Source organism: Molossus molossus, unplaced genomic scaffold (genome assembly GCF_014108415.1).
Source record: "Molossus molossus isolate mMolMol1 unplaced genomic scaffold, mMolMol1.p scaffold_m16_p_1, whole genome shotgun sequence".
Lineage (NCBI taxonomy): Eukaryota > Metazoa > Chordata > Mammalia > Chiroptera > Molossidae > Molossus > Molossus molossus.
Window position 1 is genome coordinate 114,730,135 of NW_023425344.1, and position 22,449 is coordinate 114,752,583.

General features: G+C 41.0%; 1 long non-coding RNA gene and 2 pseudogenes across 1 annotated transcript; 1 reads left to right on the plus strand and 2 right to left on the minus strand.

Moving 5' to 3' along the window:
- Positions 1-301: 301 nt before the first annotated feature.
- LOC118625661 lies at positions 302-9,041 on the minus strand. Its single transcript, XR_004958710.1, has 3 exons — positions 8,940-9,041; positions 1,651-1,725; positions 302-338 (listed from the first exon to the last, which is right to left on the minus strand). It is a non-coding gene; the product is annotated as an uncharacterized LOC118625661 (long non-coding RNA).
- An 8,245-nt stretch (positions 9,042-17,286) lies between these two features.
- Positions 17,287-17,861, minus strand: LOC118636192 (annotated as a pseudogene).
- Positions 17,862-20,138: 2,277 nt separating this feature from the next.
- On the plus strand, positions 20,139-20,930 carry LOC118636268 (annotated as a pseudogene).
- The last annotated feature ends 1,519 nt before the right edge of the window (positions 20,931-22,449 follow it).

Below are 22,449 nucleotides of genomic sequence, written 5' to 3' on the forward strand. Positions count from 1 at the left end.
TTCACTTTGTTAAACAACAAGATTAATAACTAGAGATAAAAAATAAAAACAGATCTTTATACCACAATCATGTTATTAAAATTTAACTTTAAGGTCAGACCCCTTCAAAATTGGGCATTTGTAAGCAGAAATCTTTCCTGAATATATAAATTTGATCATTAAAGTAACAAGAGAGATTTATAATATCTATAAAAAGGTCCATGCTAATGATATTGGGACCAATATATATATTTTTAAATCATGGGAAATTATTTCTCATTCAAATTATTAATTTCTTACTTAACTTTACAAGTGTTTACTTACATGGTATGAATTGTTCTTCATATTCTTTCCTCTCACTAAGGATAAAAAAAATAAACATCAATTCTAATACAAGTGATACAAAAAACCAATGCTACTGATTACTTGAAAGATTACCAATATACAAGACAAAATTTCATTTCATTTTTTATATAATTTTTAATAAAATTTATAACTTAAATCACCTGGCAAGTTGAGTTCCATAAAGAAACATCTTAAAACTAAGTTTTACTTTTTAACCTAACAGATGCTCTCTATCAGGTACACATGAAAGTCTCTCCATGTAAAGAAGTAAAAGGCAAAGCAAACCAAGCCAGTTGAGAAACACAGCTAATACAAAGTTTACCTGTTGTGCATCTGAACCACTACTCAGTCATAGTTTCTGATTCTACATTTACACCCACTCCTCCTGAATCACCAGGATTAACAGTTGACAGCCCAAGAGCCTGTTTCTGGCCAGGGATCTGGAAATATCCTGAACCCCCTACTGGCAATCAATTAGAATGTCCTACTGAAAAAATAAATGGGTCTTTACTCAACTGCAAAGTCTTCTATTTTAATTTTAATTTAAAATAAGTGTGGCTAACCTAACTAAACAAATGTACAACACAAAATCATTTTGCTCTAACAGAGATCAGAAGAAACACAGATGCTCCAAGAAGGGTCTTGGGCTGTCTTCTTCAATGAGGACAGGTATCATGGGCACACACTCCTCAGGACTAAAGAGAGGCTGTGGGAGAGCGTCTCCTGTACTGTCTCCACTGTCTCTACATGTGAGCAGCCCGTGGCTGTGGGAGACACTGGAGATACAGCAATCCTGACCAAAAATGATCAGCTCCAGACAGTCAAATACACACATACCATGAAAACACATGTTAAAACTCTCATTTTTTACTGTGCTGCATTACTTCAAAGATAATGGAACCTTTTCCTTTGGTACTTCTGCTGTCATAGCAACTGAAAACTTGACCACATGTGCTTTGCTAAGCAAGTAAACTCCATGTACCATTACATGAAAGACACTAAGCAGGCAAGCACAGTGTAGAAACCTACACTTCTGACCCTTGTCTTAAAACAAACAGGACCCAGGAAGTGGACACCAGTGTCATGTGCTGATGTGAAGCTTCTGGGAACCCTGCAGGCTTGGTGGTCTCATGCACCCTGGCAGCATTGTTAGGGTGAGAGAGTCTTCAACAGCTTAAAAGTTCTGGATGTAAGATTGGATCACTTTGTTGAGCACAATGTAACATAAAGCCCAAATCACAAATTTAATTCTCATATATAAACAACTGATTATTTTTATTTGTTCAAATAAAAACCTAACTGTAACCAAAATCCTATCTGACTTACCATCCTTTTGAAATTTCTTTAGAAAAATGGTGCTAGCGCTTGGATGGTCTGAGGGGATTTGTTCTAAATCCATCTCTGTGTAGGAAGAAAAGAAAAATGCATAATAATTTAGTTAAGCAGAAAAATACACTTCTTCAGGACTGGAATAAGGGAAATGGGACTTTGGAAACCCAGAGATGTAATTCCACAAAAATTAAAATCACTCATCCTCCCATGCCACAGTCTCAGAAAATTTTTTTTCTCAAGAGAGTGTAAGGACACTATCCCAGCACTCAGTGGGAAAAGGGATACCTCACTTCCACTGATAACAAATCTAGTAATGAATAATGTCTAACAAATCATTTTACAAATGTATTTACCTAGAATCCTTTTGTCCTTCCAAATAATACAGCTAGAATCTTGCACAAACATAATATAGGACTTCCTGGTTGATAGACACCTGAGCAATCCACTTTGATAGTTTTGCCAACACTAGAAATTTAAATCACTAAACCAGTTGCCTTGTTCTTTAAGAAAATGCCTTCACTAAATTTCAAGTTTATTAAATTATTTTTGTAGAAACTATTCTATTCAAAATTTTAATGTAAAAACCCCACACTATTAAAGATTTTTTCTGCATATTTGAAAAATGAGAAAATATTAGTTATTTGGAAAAATAAATTAATTGAGTTGTGCACAAAGTGAGAGACACAGACTATCACAGCAGCCTGTAACCTCAGGCTTCTGAAGAATTCAAGACTACTTCCTACAAAAAATAAAGCAAAGATATGACATCTGAATTAAAAAAAAATAAGAACAAAAGAATGCAGAAGCCATATTATGTAACAGTCAGTGCCTAGGGCATAATAAAGTTTGATTAAATTTTCAATGGGAAGCCCAGAAAAGTATGTACTTGAATCAAAGAAGAAGCAGGCTTATGCCTCCCCCCCCCCACCCCCAACACACACACACACACACCAAACCAAGACTGATACTATGGCTCTAAATAGAAAAATCAAGAAGGCTGGAATAAAGAAATGACAACATGCAGAAAAAAAGCAAAATTAGGTCAAGTAGCAAACAAACAGAAACTCCCCTTCCCTACACCTAGGTTCTAGGGCAGACACGTGCCCCAGGACTGGCCAATCAATCACAGCTGGCCTGGGACCACCCAGGAAACAGAAGGGAAAGGCAGAGCTGACTCTAGGACCCTTAGAGAGTCTGCAGCTGTGGACTCTCCCTTTGCCAGCAGGAGGAGAAGCCTTTCCAGGAGAGAGCAACAGGAGAGCAGAACTGAGACAGGTTCTGAGATGATCACTGAATTCCTGAATCAAAGAGTACCTTAAGCCCTGGCTGGTTTGGCTCAGTGGTTAGAGAATCAGCGTGCGGACCGGAGAGTCCCAGGTTTGGTTCCTGGTAAGGGCACGTACCTCAGTTGCAGTTTGTCCCTGCCTCAGTTGGGGTCTTGTGGGTGGCAGCCAGTCAATGTTTCTCTCTCTCTCTTCCCCCCTCTCTCCCTTCTGCTCTATCTAAAAATAAGTGCAAAAATGTCCTAGAGTGAGGATAAAGGGGAAAAAAAAGGAGCACCTTGATGTTTACTCTGTGAACTTCAGTTATACAAGTCAATACATTTCTTTAAAAGATTTTTAAGCTATTTCCTGGCTGGTTTGTCTCAGCACTTAGAGCATCAGCCCTTGGACCAAAGAGTTGAGGTTCAATTCTGGTCAAGGGCACTTACCTCTGTTGCTGTTTGGTTCCCGGCCCTAGGCAGGGTCGTGTGGAAGGTGGGCAGTTGATGTGTCTCTTTCACATCAATTATTCTCTCTCTCTCCCTCCCACTCTAACCAAAAATAAATGGAAAAATATCCTCAGGTAAGGATTTTTTAAAAAGACATTAAGCTATTTTGAGATTGATTTATTTTAACTTTCAGCATATTTCCTATTTAATGGATACATAATCACCTATCATGTATTATTCCTATACTTAGCTTCCTATTGTGTTTTAAATACTTACAAAGTTCTATTAATATCATACTGTCAAATTCTTCATGTATATAACAATTTTTAAAATCTCCTTAGAAAACTCTTTAAAATAAAATGACTAGACAAAAGGTTAGATTATTTTAATGGCTCAATATATAAAAGTAAGTTGTTTTATAAAACAGATGAGGGCATATTAGTGTATAATGCTACCAAGCATAGCAGTTTTAAATTCTACCTCAGTTTTGAATACTTAAAAAAAAATCCTAGTCATGTGAATGAGGAACCGCACAGTGTCTCTAATTTGCATTTCTTTGATTACATAGTGGGACCACAGTTAACAGTGTTATTTGCACCTTGGTGAACTGCCCAGCATTTGTATGTACTGTAGGATCTGTACCCACTAGGGCCCTAATGTTGTCAACTTGCAAGTGGCTCCCACACAATATTTCCTATTTATAGTCCTGATTGATGTGGCTCATTTGGCTGGGTATCTTCTCAGGCACCCAGGCAGGACACATGCCCAGGCTGCAAAAACAATCCCCAGTAGGGGGCATACAGAGGGCAGCCAATGATGTGTCACTCTCTAATCAATGTTTCTCTCTCTCTTTCTCTAAAAAGCAATTAAAATTCTTTTTTTTAAATGGCTATATCACAAATGCACCTGATCTTGTCTACAATTTTACATATAACTTGCACCTTTTGCTCATTGTAAATACTATATCACTATTTTATAGAATAGTTTTAAGCAGCATTTTTCAGAAAGACATTCATTTCAACATGATTCAAATTATTCCAATTAAATAGAAATGTCAGTTTTTTCTGGGCCAACAGCTGGGCACCTGTTTACTTAAGGTTTCATGCATTTCCTGAACTGCTCTATTTCCATACTATACATTGTATTTACTATACATTATATTAGTTTTGGGACCCACAATACAAAATTTAGAGTCTAACAATTACCCAGTATACTAATAATTTTATCTCTCAGAGTCCACACTTTCTGCCCCAGCCCGATGACTCCTACCCAATGGCCTTCAGCTAGCGCACTCCCCAAAGACACACAGCAGGCTCTTGTGTCCCCCAGTCTCCTGCTCCTGGGGCCTGGCTTCCAGTTTCCTAGCCTCTGACTATCCTCACTCTGGCTTTCAGCCACCTCTGTAGCTGCCTCACCTTGGATCTCAGTATCACCTTGATTTAATCCTCTACCCATTTGAATGACTCACTGAGCTGAGATGTCTCATACAGTAAAGTATACCTTTCTTCTTTTATATGTTTTTAAAAAGTACTTTGCTCAGTGTCTTGGACTTTATAAAATTTATTTTTATCCTCACTCAAGGATATCTTTCTATTTATCTTCAGGTAGAGAGAAAGGAAGAGGAAGAGAGAGAGAGAGAAACATCTATGTAAAAGGGACACATCAACTGGTTGCCTCCTGCATGACCCCAACCAGGGCAAGGGATGAACTGCAACCTAGGTATGTGCTCTTGGCCATAATCAAACCCAGGACTCATTGGTGTGCAGGCCGACTCTCTACCACTGAGCCAAACCAGTCAGGGCAGTGTTTTAGAATTTTAAGAACATTTCTAAGTAGAAATTTCCCTCAATTTCTTTTCACATTATATAATGTTACTGTTTTAACCCTAACATTTTATTACTCTAATGCACTAAAACAAGGGGTGTGTGAAAAGGTAGTATCCCTAAAGCTGATCACAAGACATGTCATTTTATGAATGCTGCTCCCATGTGCCAAGCATCAGGAGTTGATATTTCTGCTCTATTCAGCCTGACTTTTCAAACCTTGGAGAACTCAAATAAATGCCACTCAGAGCCTGTCTTCTCACACATGAAACAGATATAATTTCTATATTACCAAAGTCAAAACACTTCAAGTATCAAATGAAATGAAGAGCAATTTATATACTACATATGGAGCACAAAAAATAACAAAGCGTTCACAAATTAATTCAAAAACAAAACGTGAACATTTAGCATTTCATTGGAAAGTATAAAATGTCCACTCATTTTTACTTCATATGTACTCTGGCTGCCCCTTAAAGGGAAAGAAAAGAAATTCACACAATTAGCAAGAATTTCTCTCAGAGTTTTTTTTTGTTTTTAAACAAGCAAAAACATATTTTCCCTGATTCTGTCAGGTAGATTACTGGATGTCCTCTCCTTCCTTTTTTTAATGTAACCTCCTGGAGATAACCACAAAGCAGGATAGAGATATTTTATTCCATTTTATAGCTCCATAGTAGTCTACAAGACCATACCAGTTTATTTTACCAGTCCCTTACTGAAAATGAGTTATTTGCAATATATTTTTTTAAAAGAATGCAAGGGAAACTACATAAATATGTTGCTTCCTATTTGTGGGTTTGTCTTCAGAGTAAATCCTCAGAGTAGGATTCCTGATTAATGCATCTGCACTGTGGGGTGAGTATGCCAACATCCCTTCCTGGGCAGAGCCATTCTGCACTTCCACCAGCAACATATAAAGTACTGTTTCTTCACAGCCCTCCCAAAACACTGAGTGTCAAGTTTATGGATCTTCTCTTAATACCAGAGAATCTACAGTATAGTTTTATTTGCATTTATCTGTGTATGAAGTCAGGTGTAAAGCTCATCTGCATGTGTTTTTCTGTGACTTGTCATTGATATCTATAGCACTACATTTCAAGCAACGTCATTTCTCTAAGTCAGCCTATTGAGGCCCTTATTGTTTTTATGGTTTTTTCCAAGCCACTGTTGACTTTCACTTGAATTACTGTGCCAGCCATCTACCTATCTCTCTTCTTCTTCCATTCTTACACAGTAGCTTCTCTCTCTCTCTCTCTCTCTCTCTCTCTCTCTCTGCTCCTCTCCCTCTCTTTATAGAATTAGCATTATTTCCCTACATATAATCCTCCAGTGGTTTCCCATTACAATTAGACTAAAATTTACATTTGTGTCAAGGCCCCCTTGGCACACAGGTTTAATGCACCATTTCCCTTCAGTCTGCAGCTGCCCCGTGTTTGCTGTGACTGGCCTGCACACTGTATTTACATCTGGGGAACCTGCATGGAAGCCTCTCCTCCCACAAGTTCACAGGGCTCTCTCTCTCATTTCTAGAACTGCTCAGTGTCATTACAGAGAGCAGCTGTCTTTAACCACCCTGACTTCCTTGCTGGTTCATGTGTTGTCTGACCCAGGATCGTCTAGAATGTCAAAGCCTGAGCTAGGCTGGAGGCTCTGCCTTGAATATCACTGTTTGTTCTGCATCTGAAATGGTGCCCCATAAACATCTACCTATCTCAGTGTATCCAAACCAATCAAGTTTCTCCCAATTTTTTTATACCGTGTAAGCTTTTATCTATTGCAATCTTTTTTTTTTTAATCCTCACCCAAGGATATTTTTCTATTTATCTTCAGACAGAATGAGAGAGAGAGAGAGAAAAAACCATCTATGTGAGAGAGACATATCAACTGGTTGCCTCTCACATGACCCCAACCAGGGCCAGGGAGCAAATCACAACTGAGGTGTGTGCCCTTTACAGAAATCAAACCCATGACTCTTTGGTCTGGGGGCTGATGCTCTAACTGCTGAGCCAAACTGGCAAGGGCTCTAATGCAATCTTTTGATTTTTCATCTAAAATCAGTACTTCTTTCAGATCATAGAGTAGTATTCAAAATTAAATGCAAAACCCACAAAATAACCTATAGAAGTTCTAATGTCCAGTGAAAAATCAATGGTGACTTAAATTTCGGATAAAACTATTTAATGTTAAAATTACTCAACCACAAAATGTCATCCTAATTAAGCTATAAAAAAGTATACCATTTGAATTATACAGGTGAGTGCAATGCATCTGTTTTTGTCTGTGTCCCAGAATAAAGCATTATAATGGGCTGTGTACAATTTCATCTGAAAGATGGTCATTGCAACGGCCACCTGAAGGTACAGAACAGCTATTAAAAGGCTGCAGGGGAGCTCCTTGCAGCTTCATGGATGCACATGCTACAGTGCTCTCAGGTGAGCACAGTCCCGGGAGCTTGCTGTCATTACTTCTCTTTACAACACAGAGTTATACAGAGCACATGAAGAGTGGCCTCATTTTTTAAACAAAACAAAATGTTTACTATACTCATACAAAAGGTTTAGAAGGAATAAGCACCAAAATATTAATAAAAGTTTTGGGTATTCTCAGCATAAGTGAATGACTTTTTGATATTTTGTAAATCTTTATATCAAATGCTTATTATATTGTCACACACAAAAAAGAAAGGAGGGTTCAAAATAGCTACTGGAAAGAGTCAAAATCTGTTTCACAGAGGTTTTTTCACATGATGTTGCCAATTCCTTCCCCACTCACTCCTCAGGGCCAGGGGGAGGAAGGGGTCACTTGAGAAAGCACCTTTTGCCAGCAAATTAGCAAAGCTCCTATAGTTGGAACATAAAAGCTGTGTGAATAGTTGATGAGCAATAATAAAATTGGATAATAGGACCTTTGTGCCTTTTTTGTGTTACTGATACCACACTTGGTTATATTAGATATACTGTTAGATAAAAGCAAGGTAGTAAAAAACTTCTTCTAAGTCTATCTGAAATTTATACTAGGCTCTTAAAAATACCTTTTTGAAATGACAATGAAATCATGTTCTGTTTCAGAAGAACAAGGCAGAGCATCATTCAAATATGATTTTGTGTAAGAAGTCAAATAACTCAATTTTCCATTGTAGGAAAGCTGGACTGTTTTATATCTAAGTGGGTATTTCTTAGTTTCCAGGGAAACAAATATAAAATTGCCTGTAGTAAGACATGAAAAGCATACTCTCATTGTCTTTGTACTTTATATTTGGTATGTTGACCTAGTTTCTATGGAAACTTAATAATAGCCAAATGCTGAAATTGAGGTTTCTCATATCATTTTATTGAATGCCCCCAAAATTAAAAACAAACTGAAATAAAATTTTAACTATCATATGAAACATAAAAAGGTAAATTCTATACTTACGAACTCTATTTTTTAACCTTTCTGATTCAACATTACCTATCACGGGCTTATGCTTAATCCCTGTTACTTCATCTGCCCTTGTACCAGCTTCTCCTAAGTTCCTCTGTGTCCAGAGCACTCTGGGCATCAATCAGGTCACAAGAACACACTCTTTAAAATATATCAACTTGTCAACCTGGTAAATTTATGCTATTTCATGACTTGTGCTTTTATTCTTATCCACACTAATGAATTTATAAACATAGGATGCAGTGGTAATGGTGGCTTCTGACTTGTACACAATAATTTCTAATGGAAATAATCAAGACTGGAGTAAGGTAAAATAGGCTCACATCATGGAGAAATGATCAAATACAAGCTGTGTTCTAAAGAGCTTTTCAGCCCCACAGAGATGGAATCCGGCACATCTGTCAGCTCTACATCAGCCCTTCTGCTCAGTAGCCGTGTTCCAGTCAGGTCACACCTCTCAGTCTCTGTTTCCTCAGCAGCAGAGGGAGAACACACAGGGGCTTGTTTGCAGTTAGAAAGCCAGAGGAGATGTACATGGGAGTGAGCTCTAAATCTTAAAGACTTACATAGAGGTCTGACACTACCCTTTACTAACTGGTTTATGAAATCACTCAGACAGAGGCTTACCTTACAGCACCAAGCAGAGCAGTTTTCACCGCTACTCACTTGCTTTGTGTTTAAAGATACAATTAATTCACATCATTTGTTCATTTTTCACAATATTTGAATAATCTGAAAAGGGAGCACTTCTCAGTTACAAAGCCACATTCACCATCTCGGTGAATCCACAGGCTTAATTATTCCAACTTTTCAAGAAATTAAAAGCTCAGCTAAAGTTTAAATAGAATAAGAGCTATAACATATTTTGTCTATGAAATAATTTCCAGCATTTAAGTGAAATAAATAAACCAATGGGGTTTTAACATCTTTGTAAAAGAATGTTTTCTACTTCAAAACACAGACTTCATTAGCTACCTTGTGATCCAGAATTATTTTAAACCAAATGTTTCCTCACTTCCTCCTTCTCCTCTTATCCACTCCCCCTTCCCCCTCAGCCATCTGATCTTCAGAACTTTTACCTCAACATTCTCCCAGTTAAATAGGAATCCCCTGGCAGGAGGGGGAGAGAGAGCCATGAGACAAACATTTTTTTTTTTTTATCCTCACCGGAGGACATTTTTTTGTCTTTTGTTCAGGTAGAGTGGGAGAAAGAAAGGAAGAGAGAGAGAGAGAAACATTGATGTGAAAGGGACACATCAAGTGGTTGTCACCCTCATGACCCAACCAGAGCCAGAAACAAGCTGCAACTGAGGTACATGCCCCCAGCAAGAACTGAACCTGGGTCTTTCTGGACTGCATGCTGATGCTTCAACTGATGAGCCAAATTGGCCAGGGTGGAGACAAACATTCTTGTGCATGATCTGGCACCTTAACTCCCAAGGTTTTATGTTACAAATTAGTCTAAATTGCTGTGCTCTTCTCTTTGGACACTTTTGACCAACAGTCTCGTGAACACCCCGCCCCCTTTACAACAGGCAATATGCAAGTGAGGTCTGTAAGTCACCAATGGAAGACTCAGACATATTTGTGTCAAAGTGGCTACATGAAAGTGATCAGACCTCCCTGGGTTCTCCTTTGTGTAAAAAATAAAAAAACAACCAACAACTATTCTCTATGGCACTGGCTGGCAGTAACATTTCACATTACCAGTACTTGTAAATTTCCTCTCCCACTATTTCCTTCTGTGTTCAAATGACAGTTGAAAGGAATAAACAGCTGTTACCCAGGCAACTGCAAACAGCCTACTTAAGAACACCATATAGATTCTATGTCAGTTTTTAATTTAAATAACAAATTTTAAAATCTTTGCAGCTGAACTGTCTTAAGTACCAACTATGTTTTTATAAATTTTTTTTCTTTATTGATTTTAGAGAAAGAGGAAGTGAGAGGCCAAGAGAGATAAAAATATTGATGAGAGAGAACATCAATTGGCTGCTTCCTGCATGACCCCACTGAAAATTGGGCACACAACCTGAGCATATGTCCTGACCGGGAATCAAACTGGCAACCTCTTGGTGCATGGGTCGACACTCAACCACTGAGCCAGACAGTACCAACTATCTTAACAGGTGGGGACAAGTGTATCACCAGGACCTACCTGCTTCCTTCACTTAAGTACCATATGGATAGGTAACATCTTCATAGAGTCCCACAGATATTAATAGAGCCTTAAGCAGGAGTGTCTCAAACTGGGATATAAAATAAGAATAGAAGAAAAACCTGGACGTTTGGGTAGTAAACAGGAAAAGAAACTGGCCACAGATGATGGGGGAAAGAATAAGGTGTGGGGACTCCAGGAAGAGCCAGCTCTTAAAAAGCTGGCTTTAGGCTAGATGGAGGCTGAGGTGGTAGCTCCCTTCTAGGGAATCCTGGGAGCAGTGGGGGCCAGAGATCTGCTTGAGAGCAGAGAACACCTGGCGCCTCCTTACCTTCCGGCATTTTTAGGTCACTCATGCGCCACACAGGTTGTCCGACATCGAAGTCTAGGTCATCCGACTCTGCAAATTCCAGGAAAGCTATGGCTGGATGTACTGCCACTGGGATCCTGGAGCTTGGGTCATAGACATTAGACTCATCAACGACTTGATTCAACAGCACAGAGTGCCAGCCCGGACTGGGGGTGACATTGGGGCTGGCACTGGGGCTGTCACTGAGCTTACAGCAACATGACAGTATGATGCCCATGAGGGGAATCCACTCCTCACTGCTGTCACTGTCTTCACTCAGCAGTTCTCCCCAACCCCCAACAATGGCAAAGTCCTGTGCAGCTCAGGGGCCACTGGGCTGCCAGGCCCTGGGCAGCCCTGAGGGCCTGGCCACGCCCCTGCTGCTGCCCTGAGCTGCGGTCCAGCTGCTACCGCCTCCACTGAGTTGACAAGTCTGTGAGAATGGTGAGCAGCCTGACTTATTAAAAAGGTAATCAGTCAACCACTGAAAACCTCAACCACTGCAAGAAGAGAGCACAGCAGAAGCTCCTCCTCCCTCCACAGCTGCCTCTCAACTGAAGGCAGTTTTCCTGGTGGGCACCAGCCAATCAGAACACATTCTGTGGTCACCTGGTTACAAGGGACCAATCACACCCTGACTTCCATCCATGCGCCCACCTGACAGAGAAGGCATGTGGTTCAAAATGCTCCCCCTCTCTCCATTGCAGCTGCACGCCCACTCTGTCCTTTCCAAACACACACCATGGACCAGTCTTGGGCTCCATACACAATTTCCTAAACATTGTCCCATGTTGTCAGGAGGGCAAAAAAGCTACTTATGCCATTGGCTATGGCAACTGGGTGCAGAAGTGAACAAGATGTGAGCGTGTGAGAAAAGCAACTGAGGGCTTCTCTTCCCAAACATATGGCTGAGACAAGAGTTGTGGTAGCAGTGAGAAGGATATATACTACTAGGATTTTTTATTTTAAGATATATATATATATATAAAGGGTGAGAGCTAATGGAGGGGGGAAAGTGATGTTAGAGGAGAAGGGGAATGAATGGACAGGCTACAGCAGGCAGATGTGGGTGCACTGCAAAGCAGGGGCAGGTTAGCTCTGGGACCACAGAAGAGCACAGAGGGAGAAGGACTGTGTGGCCATAGACTCATTTCTGGTAGAGGCGAGACTCAGGAAGAGCTCATTTGATAAGCTTTATTATTTTTTATTTTATGTATCTTTTTTTTTAGTTTTTTTTTTTTTTCCAGTTGAATTTAGAGAGAGAAGAAGGGATAGGGAGAGAGAGAGAGAGAAACGTGGATCAGAGAGAAACATCAACTGATTCCCCCGGCACACTCCTGTAAGGGATTGGGCCCAAAATCCCACACATGTGCTCTGACCAGGAGTCAAACGGGTAATCTCTTGGGTCAATGCTCAACCATGAGCCATACCAGTAAAACAATGCTTTATTTTAAGAGGCTCCTATTTGGAAAGCTACTCTAGGAAAGAGAGGATAATGTATAGAAAAGTATACACTTTAGAAAAGCTCAAAATAACTTAAAAAAAAAACACCAAATAATATATTTACTCAAAGGTGGGTATATTGAAAAGAATGTTGAGCAAAAACCAAGAAGCTCTACAATAAACAAGTATGTCACCAAAGTAAAAAAAGAGGCTTATTATTTCTCACAAGTAGTAAAAAAATATAGCAACAACTTTTGAAGAGGAATAAGAAAAAAAATTAAGAGAAAATGACAAGCAATTGCAAAAAGTGTAAACATTTACAAACCCTTTAATCACATAAGGAGTCCCCCCAAAATAAATAAAGGACCAGAGGGAGTGTTCCTTTTTATCAAAAGGATAGGAGGGAAAGGTCACATCAAAAATGAGGAAAGCAGCCCTGGTGGGTTTGGCTCAATGGTTAGAATATCAGTCCCCTGACCGAAGAGTCCCAGGTTCAGTTCCTGCTAAGGGCACGTACCTCAGTTGCAGTTTGTCCCGGGCCCCAGTTGGTGTTGTGTGGGTGGCAACCACTCGATGTGTCTCTCTCACATTGATGTTTCTCTTCTCTCTCTTGCCCCCTCTTTCCTTCTCGCTCTATCTGAAGATAAATGTAAAAATGTCCTTGGGTGAGAATAAAAAAAAAAAATGAGGAAAGCAGGGCCCTGGCCAGTTTGGTTCAGTGATTAGGGCATCGGCCTACAGACCAAAGAGTCACAGATTCTATTCAGGTCAAGGGTATGTACATTGGTTAAGGTTCAGTACCCTACCCTGATCGGGTCATGTGGGAAGCAACCAATGTATCTCTGTCACATTAAATGTCACATTAAAGTCTCTCTCTCTCTCTCTCTCTCTCTCTCTCCCCCTCCCTCCCTTCCTCCCTCCCTCCCTATCACTCTATCTGAAGATAAATGGGGGGAAAAGTATCTCGGGTGAGGATTTTCTTTTAAAATCAGGAAAAGAGATAACTAATATTTAATTTAATAGTTTAAAAGATACAAGTAAGGTTTGGTGCCATGAATGAGCAATATATTGAAATGTGGGAGACCACAGTGGAATGGGAAAGGATTTCATGAAATTCTGTTTCAGTAAACAGGATCGCATTGAATCCTTAGGTGCAAGTGACTGCATTCCATGGTAATACATTACTGTCTGAAGTCCTAGAAATGCCACTAGATACATTTTGGTAGACCTGAGACAACGCCTAAGATTATGTTACAAAATACTGCCTGCATTTAACAACAGATACCCACACACACACACAAAAAAAAAATGCATAAACTTTCCTTTCCTTTCCATCTTTTCTTGTTAATCCTCAACTGGAGATATTTTCCCACTGAGTTTTAAGGAGACTAGGGGTGAGCTTCAGAGGTAAGACAGAGACAGAGAGAAAAAAAACATTGATGTCAGAGAGACACATCAGTTGCTTCCATAACAATCACTGGGGTCAGGGATCAAACCTGCAACCGAGGTACGTGCCCTTGATCACGAATCAAACCTGAGACCCTCTGGTCCTTGGGCTGACACTTTAGCCACTGAACCAAACCAGCAAAAAGAAAGAAAATGGGAGACATCTGTAATATAGCCAACAATAAATAAAAATGGATAACCTTGAATAGTAAAGAATTTAAAAATTGCTAAGCAAAAAAAATGGAAAGAATTATTAGAAAAATTGTTTATAAAATATTTTGTTTGAAGAGAACACTAGAGAGAAGTAGGAAAAACTATCTCCTTCTACAAGAGTAGCAAGTCTGGGAATGCAAAGGGCACTTAATAGGAGGAATATGATTTGAGCTAAGGAAAAGTTTGATTTTGTGATAGAAACAGGCATCTTGCCCTTGCAACTGATGGCTGAATATCCCCTGGGAGAGCTTTAAGGTCAGTGTTTTACATGGTCTGATGTAAACTCATTCATTTATTTATCATTCATTCCATACCCATTCAAATCCTGAGCCCTTACCACATCTACACATGTTCTTAGGTGCTGAAGATGTTGCTTTGGCCAAGATAAACAAGGTACCTATTCTCATAGCATTTATTTCTAGTAGAAGGATCAACACACAGCATTGCCGATCACACCTCAAACTCAGGGCTCAGGATGGCTATTGGTCTCTAGCTGTTTTATCTTCTTTCTAGACAGTAGAGTGAAATAAGAAAAGGAAGATTTTTTCAGAATATCCACATAGCACAGTGCTTACATATTACCGGCTTAAAGCTTAGTCACATGGCCACACATAGCTGCAAGAGAGACTCAAAAAAAGTCATCACATAGCTGAGTAACTAACACAGAAGGGAGAACTGGATAGTGGAAACTAACTAGCACTCTATACCACAGCCTATAAACAAAGGTTACAAAAGATTCAACTTCAGGAAGAATCATGATAAAATTTCATAATCCTTTGAAAGCATATATGAAAAACTTATACAAGCTGGTCTATAATAATCTTTTCTGAAGCAAATAGGACAGAAACATTGGAGAGAGACTTAACCTACACAATGAAACAAGGTTAGATGCAAGAAAGATTTCCTGGCAGTCAGTGATCAGGATTACAGAGCATATGCGTACTGTGACTAACAGGGTTCTAGCTTGAGTATTATGACTAGTGGTTCTTACAGAACTGGAGTTTGTTTGTAAGTAACATGTACAGTTTTCCTGGGCTGAGTTTATCATTATCATCATATTCTCTGAGATGTATGTAAACAAAATTGCTAAGCATTTCTATACTTGATTTAATGTAGAACAACTCTCATTTCCAATTTCAGAAAATTACAATCTGGATATTTTAGAAATATGGGCATTCAATGGTGCTGATATTCACATTGTAGTAAACTTCCCTGTGTCTCTTTATACACCTTCTGAACACTTCTCTCATCTTCTCTCTTCTCACAGCATGTAGGTTTCTTTTTGCCAAGTGAATCAGTTGAGATGAAAATGCTAAGTGATTTGATATGATGTTCTGAAAAAAATAATAAGGTGTTAGTTTACCAGACCATCAGGGCAGTTAATACTTACTGGACAGGTCAGTTTTGTCCCCTAAGGCCCACTGTGTTTACAATCCCAAACTTGGGGCATTTTATGAGACAAGTTCTAAGAAGGGCCTGCAGTGTTGAGAATAGTGGTTTCTTTTCCTTTCCTTTCAGTTTTGTTTTTTTTTTAATATTCAGGAAGTTTATTAAATAATCTCAGTAGAAAAAATGCCCTTTATCTCTCTGGTGAGTTCAGTGAGCTGTATGTGCATCACATATTGAATGGGATCAAGCTGGCTACCTGCCTTTAAATATCCCTTCAAAAAGAAATAACCTTCCTCAGGTCAGCACGGAGTTGAGTATCTGTTTTGGTTCAGCTGTATTTTCTGAGCCTACAACAGAAACTGGCACACAGTGCTCAATAAATGGCTAAGTTGCCCTGGCCAGTGTGGTTCAGTTGGTTGAACTTCATCCCATGCATAGAAAGATCACTGGTTTGATTCCTGGTCAGCGCTTATACCCAGGTTGCAAGCTCAATTCCCAGTTGGGGCACTTATGAAAGGCAACTGATCAATGTTTCTCTCTCACATCAAAGTTTCTCTTTTTCTCTCTCTCGCTCTTTCTTCCTCTCTCTAAAATCAATAAAAACATTTAAAAATATAATAAATGACTAGGCCTGGCCTGTGTGGCTCAGGGCTGAGTGTCGATCCATGCACCAAGAGGATGCCGGTTTGATTCTCGGTCAGGGCACATGCCCAGGTTGTAGGCCTGATCCCTAGTGGGGGGCATGCAGGAGGTGGCCAATTGATGTTCTTTCTCATCAATATTTTAATCTCTCTCCTCCTTTCCTCTCTCTCTCAAATCAACAAAGAAAAAATATATTTTTTAAAACAATCTCCTCAATAGTAAGAACTAAGTTTAAAAAAATACATAATAAATGACTAAGTTAATTAATTTTATGTTCAGAAAAACCCAGTTGTAAGTGAGAAAAATTAACCACCTCCTGATTCTACACAGAATAATGCAAATAAAATCTGCACATAAACTGACTTAAATAACAGTTTTGACCTCCTCCTTTCCCAACATTCTTAGAAGAACCAGGCCAAACTCCAGACCCAGGTGCAGAAAGGTACCTGGCCCTCTCCTCAGGAAGGTGCCCAGAGGCTGGCCCAGCTGGCACCTGGGAACTTACATTTCTAGAGGGCTCCTACCACCTTTAGTTAAGAGGGGCTCCCTGTGTCTAAACAGTCTGTATAAACAGTGTGATTTGTAGTAAACACAGGCTTTCCTTCTGGGGGCTAGAACTCACTGTGTGCAGTTACCAGATGCCAACAGGCTGGACCCCCAACAAAATATCGGGGTGTGGAGTCCTGCTGGCAGCTTTTCACTTGTCCCAGAACTGGGTGCAGGGGAGCTACGTGCTAGCTCAGGTTGACTAGCTCAGGCCCAGATTTCTTTGTTCCCCAGGGAGGGGACCTTGGGACCCCTAAACTTCTCCCCTGGAGCCTTTGCAAATGTTGCCAATCCTTTCCCTGTAATAAATCCAAGCCATGAGTCCTCCTGATGAATCAGTAAACCTGGGGGTCTTGAGGACCCTGATCTGTCTACAAAAACAAAGTTAATGTTGACTCTTGCCAATTTTTCCTCCTGTTAAACACAGAAATGGTTAAATTCTTGTTTTATTATTGTAAATTGCCTATGATCACTAATAACTCAGTCAACTTGTGTGTCTAAGATAAGTGTCTACAGGTGAGCCTGACAACCAGTCGCAGGCATTAGCTTCTGTCTCCATGTGGTTAAGCTTCTCCCTAAGCTGAGACCTTCCTCTGGGGTGCTCTGGGCCTGCTCCCCAATGTGGGACTGTGAGGACTCCCTGAATTGCCAGGCACTCTGGGTGGAGGTGGCATCATCGCTCACATTCTGAATCTCTCCAGGGCTTTTCCCTCCAGGCTGTGTCCAACAGACTGTATTACTCCCATCCCTCTTGTTTATTGCCCGTTTTGCACAGGCTGCTTCTACTTTCATCCAAACCTGCTCAGGCAAAGCTTTGCTTCTATAAACTAAAGTCTGCTTAGTGAATTGAATTTCTTGCTGATAACAGAAGACTCTAGGTCATCCCATATCCTGATGCTGGGCAGCCTCAAGTACAGGACTTACTAGGGCTCTGTCAGTGCAAGATTGGCACCCCAACCAGCGGTGCTGACACTTGTAGGTGCACTGCAGAGCAGCAGCTGTCGCATTTTACAGAAACTTTGTACATTAGTTTTGTTGCTGATGAAGAGGAATGTTCATTAACTGGAATGAATGACTGATAAGAGTTACCACATTGTTGAAGCCAGGCCAGGTGGGCTTGGGGAGGGGAAGTGCCCAGGGTAACTAGGCTTGGCAGGGACACTAAAGCATATCCTCCAGGCAAACAAATAGGCCAAATTGGTCAGTGCCTGGGGCGCACCCTCCCTGGAGCCTTGTTCCCCAAGCTGCCTTCCAGTGGCCGTGGTGCACTCAGCAATGGCAGAGGCAATGGCAGTGGCAGTGGTGTGCCCACCTCACTCAGCAGCATCATGTGCAGCTCCTGTAAGTTCAAGTGGCCCAAGCAGGGTGCCTGCATAGTTGCCCTGGTCCAGCACACTTCATAGGCAGGTTCAGGAATGGGTACCTGGGCATCATGGGAGCCACCCCCATTCCTTGTGCCCCCCACTGCTAGGAAGACCCCCACATCTGCCCCCCGACAGAAAGGCAGAGTTGAGGCCAGTCTCGAGCTTGCCTTGCACCACCACCTCCACGTGCACCTGCACGTGCTCACCTGCAGTCAGCCCCACCACACTCAGGTCAGTGGTTCAGCAGCGCAGCGCCCCTCACAGAGCATCATGTCCACACTCCCAACCTGCCAGCCTGCCGTCTGCATGGCTCCCTGCCCAGGGCCCCACAAACCCATGGCCCCACCAGCCAGTGCCAATGTTGGAGTATGGGAGAGAGGGAGGTGAGTGGAGGAGCAGGAAACTCATGTGCAGGCACCACATGTTTGGAGGGGAGGCAGGGACTGCACGGTGGGGGGGGGGGGGTGCACAGGCTCACTGCAGCAGGCACCAGTGGCCAGGTGGGGAACAAGTAGAATAGCTCAGGCCCAGTTTCCTACATCTGAGTTGGGGGGTGGGTGGCTTGGGAGCACAATCAAGAAGGTGTCAATGGGGATGGGGGTTAGTGGTGAGGGAATAGTCCTTAAGGTGTCCAGATATGCCCAAGGACACTTCTGGGAATTCTATAAGAAACCGCCCTGGGAACCCTTTCCTCCCTCATCCGGAGACAGCATCCCTAGTCCCAGGCCTCAAAGCAAGCCCACTGAGCCCTTTTCTTCCTGTTCATGCCTCTGGGCACTACCTGGGCATGGAAAAGGAAACAGAGGCCCTAGAAGACATCCAAGGTGCCCGCACAGGGATGGTGGCGGCAGGCAAGGAGGCTGAGCCCATGCCTTGGCCCTTTCACAGGCCAAAGGGTCCCCTCTCCACTTCCAGGCTGGGAAGAGCCAGCCGTCTCCACTCTGCAGGGCCTTCAGCAGCACAACTCAGGTCTCCTCACAGCGCATCTCAGAACCAAGAGACAGACAGATGGTCAGACCGGTGCAGAGTGAAGACTTGCACCCCTCCTGGAAGTGTGCTGTGCACTGAGAGCAGTGCCAGCCTGGTGAATTAACCAGGTCACTGTGCAGAACCATCACGGCCTTTCAGAAGCATGTGTTCCAGGCTACTGGCTTTCTGGCTTCCCCGCAGGGTCTTCAGGGGAGCCATGTAGAGGAGGCCCTGCATGTTTATGAAGCCCCTCCCACCTGAGGAGCCAGAGGGGAGGCTGGGTGCACTCAGGGCTCCCAGCACCAGCCTCTGGGGTCCCCTCTGAGGGGACACATGCTTCAGATGAGTCTGTCATGGCACCAAATATTCCACCTCAAGAGCAGGGTCAGAATGAAAAAGTGACCCCATGCTAATGAGGTGTGTTTAAAGAGAGCTCCACTGTCTCCACCCTGAAAGGTGAGGGTTTAGGGTCCAGAATGGCACAGGGTCAGTGTGTATAATGCTCATGGGATAGCAGGGAGCCTTATTTAGAGGAGAGAAAACATTCACCAGGCCCCAGCCATGTTTTCAAATGATTATAAATTATTTTATCAGTGCATCTGCAAAGGTTTATATAAACACCCATAATGTATTTTTCCTTAGATTCTAGAGTTACGAATGTGACAGCTAATGCAATGACAATCTGTTTCAAATGCCAGTGGTTAAGCTGTACAAAGCTGATTTCATACATTTTTTTTGTTGGCTGGATTGTAGTTAATGAAATCAAACACACCCATCCCATTTGTCTTCAGGGGATAAGGAAGTGAACACTCCACTGGTTAATTTTTTTATTAAAATAAATTGCCGACAGCCACATTTGAATGGCCCCCAGTGGGCTTCACCCAGGGGCCAGAGACTCTCTGGGCCAGGGCTGGGCTGAGGCTCTGGTATTCAAAAGATTATGACATTTAAACCTACAATTGTTAAAAAATAAAGTTTTTGTAATGCCCTTGAGGATCATTCCATGAGTTTTAACTTCACTAATAAGAACATGCAGGAGGTAAAGAAATATATAAAACAGTTGACTACTCCCATAAATAGAACAGTTGCATGAGCTGTGACTGGCCCAGGTAAACTATAGAAAGTTCACCATCCTTTTCCAAATCCTTGTGATTTAAAGAGACAGTCCCCTAGAAGTTGGGCTGTGATTCAGAAAATATAGAAAATAAACTGGCCCATGCAGGCCACCTACCAGAGAAGTTACCCCATGACAGTCTGACATATTTGCTGAACTGCAGTGATTTTGCCTCTCCACAGACAGAAAGCCCATCATCAAAATACAATTTTCTCCCCTGAGGTTTCTCAAGACCATAAAACAATGGTCCAAGTTATATTCAGCAAAAATTTGAAATTGAATGTAGCTTTAACTTTTGGGAAAAAGAGAAGAATAAGCAAACTTGTAGCTTATTTGGTGAGGATAGAAGACCGTGAAGTGGGGGTGAGTTGCTTTCTTGGACTCAACAATAGCTCCAGGGAAAAAAACAATACATCTCACTTGGCTGCTGTGTAGACTTGTCTCTAGTAAAGTCACTACTTAAAACTAAATTTAAAGAATGTATAATAGATGGTTTGAAATAGGCAGCAAGCAGTCATAAAAAGGTGATGGTTAAAACTATCACCCAAAACAGAAGTTGTAAATGATGAAAATATTCACATTTTAATACAACAATTAAGTGGACTGTGAGAACAAGAAAACCATCTAGCTTTGGCCTCAGGACACAGTGATAATATAGCTGAGGATGTAGATGCTTATTAAAAACTTAAAGTAAAACCCCAGAGCAAATAGGAGGAAGGAAATAGTAAAGATCAAAGCAGAAATAAATGATATGGAGACCAAAAAAAAATTCAAAGCATCAATGAAACAAAGAGCTAGTTCTTTGAAAAGATAAACAAGATTGATGGACCCTTAGCTAAACTCACCAAGAAACAAAGAGAGACAACCCAAATACACAAAATCAGAAATGAAAGAGAAGAAGTAACAACTGACACCACAGAAATACAAAGGATTGTTAACAACTATTATGAACAATTATACAGCAACCAATTCGATAATCTAAGCAAAATGAACAAATTTCTAGAAAAACATAGTCTCCCAAAATGGGACCTGGAAGAGAGAGAAAACTTGATCAGACCAATAACAACTAAGGAAATTGAAAAGGTAATCAAAGCTCTTCCAGCAAACAAAAGCCCAGGCCCGGATGGCTTCATGGGGGAGTTATACCGAACATTCAAAAAAGAACTAACACCCATTCTCCTAAAACTATTTCAAAAAATTCAAAAAAAAGGAAGACTTCCAAACTTGTTTTATGAGGCCAACATAATTCTAATTTCAAAACTAGAAAAAGACACTAAAAAGAAAGAAAACTACGGGCAAATATCCCTGATGAACATTGACACCAAAATCGTGAACAAAATACTAGCAAATCAGATCCAGCAATACATCAAAAACATTATTCACCATGACCAAGTGGGATTCATCCCAGGGATGCAAGGCTGGTACAATATTTGCAAATCAATAAATGGGATACACCATATAAATAAAATGAAGAATAAAAACCACATGATCAAAAAATTAAAAATTGAACTTCCATTTGACCCAGTGATGCCACTTCTAGGAATATACCCTAAGAAGCCTGAAACAACAATCAGAAAGAATATATGTACCCCCATGTTTGTAGCAGCACTATTTACAATAGCTAAGATCTGGAAACAACCCAAGTGTCCATCAGTAGACGAATGGATAAAAAAGCTGTGGTACATATACACAATGGAGTACTATGCAGCTGTAAGAAAGAAAGATCTCTTATCCATTGAGACTACATGGAGAGACCTGGAAAGTATCATCCTAAGTGAAATAAGCCAAACAGAGAAAGACAAGTATCATATAATCTCACTTATTTGTGGAATAAAATGAACATAACAGTCTGAGGAATGGGGTAGTCCCAGAGACATGGAAGTGGGGTACAGACTGATAATCCCCAGAACAGGGGGTGGTGGGGAAGAGATAAACCACAGAACTTATATGCATGTGTGCATGAACAGTGGACATGGACAACAAACTGGGGACAGGGCAGGGAGGGAGGGGGAGGGAGGAATCAGTGGGGGGAAAAGGAGAAACATCTATAACAAAAATTAATTAATAAAAAGCACATGATCATATCAATAGATGCTAAAAAAGCATTCGACAAAATCCAGCATCCATTTCTGATAAAAATGCTCAGCAATCTGGGAATAGACGGATCATATCTTGACATAACAAAGTCCATATATGAAAG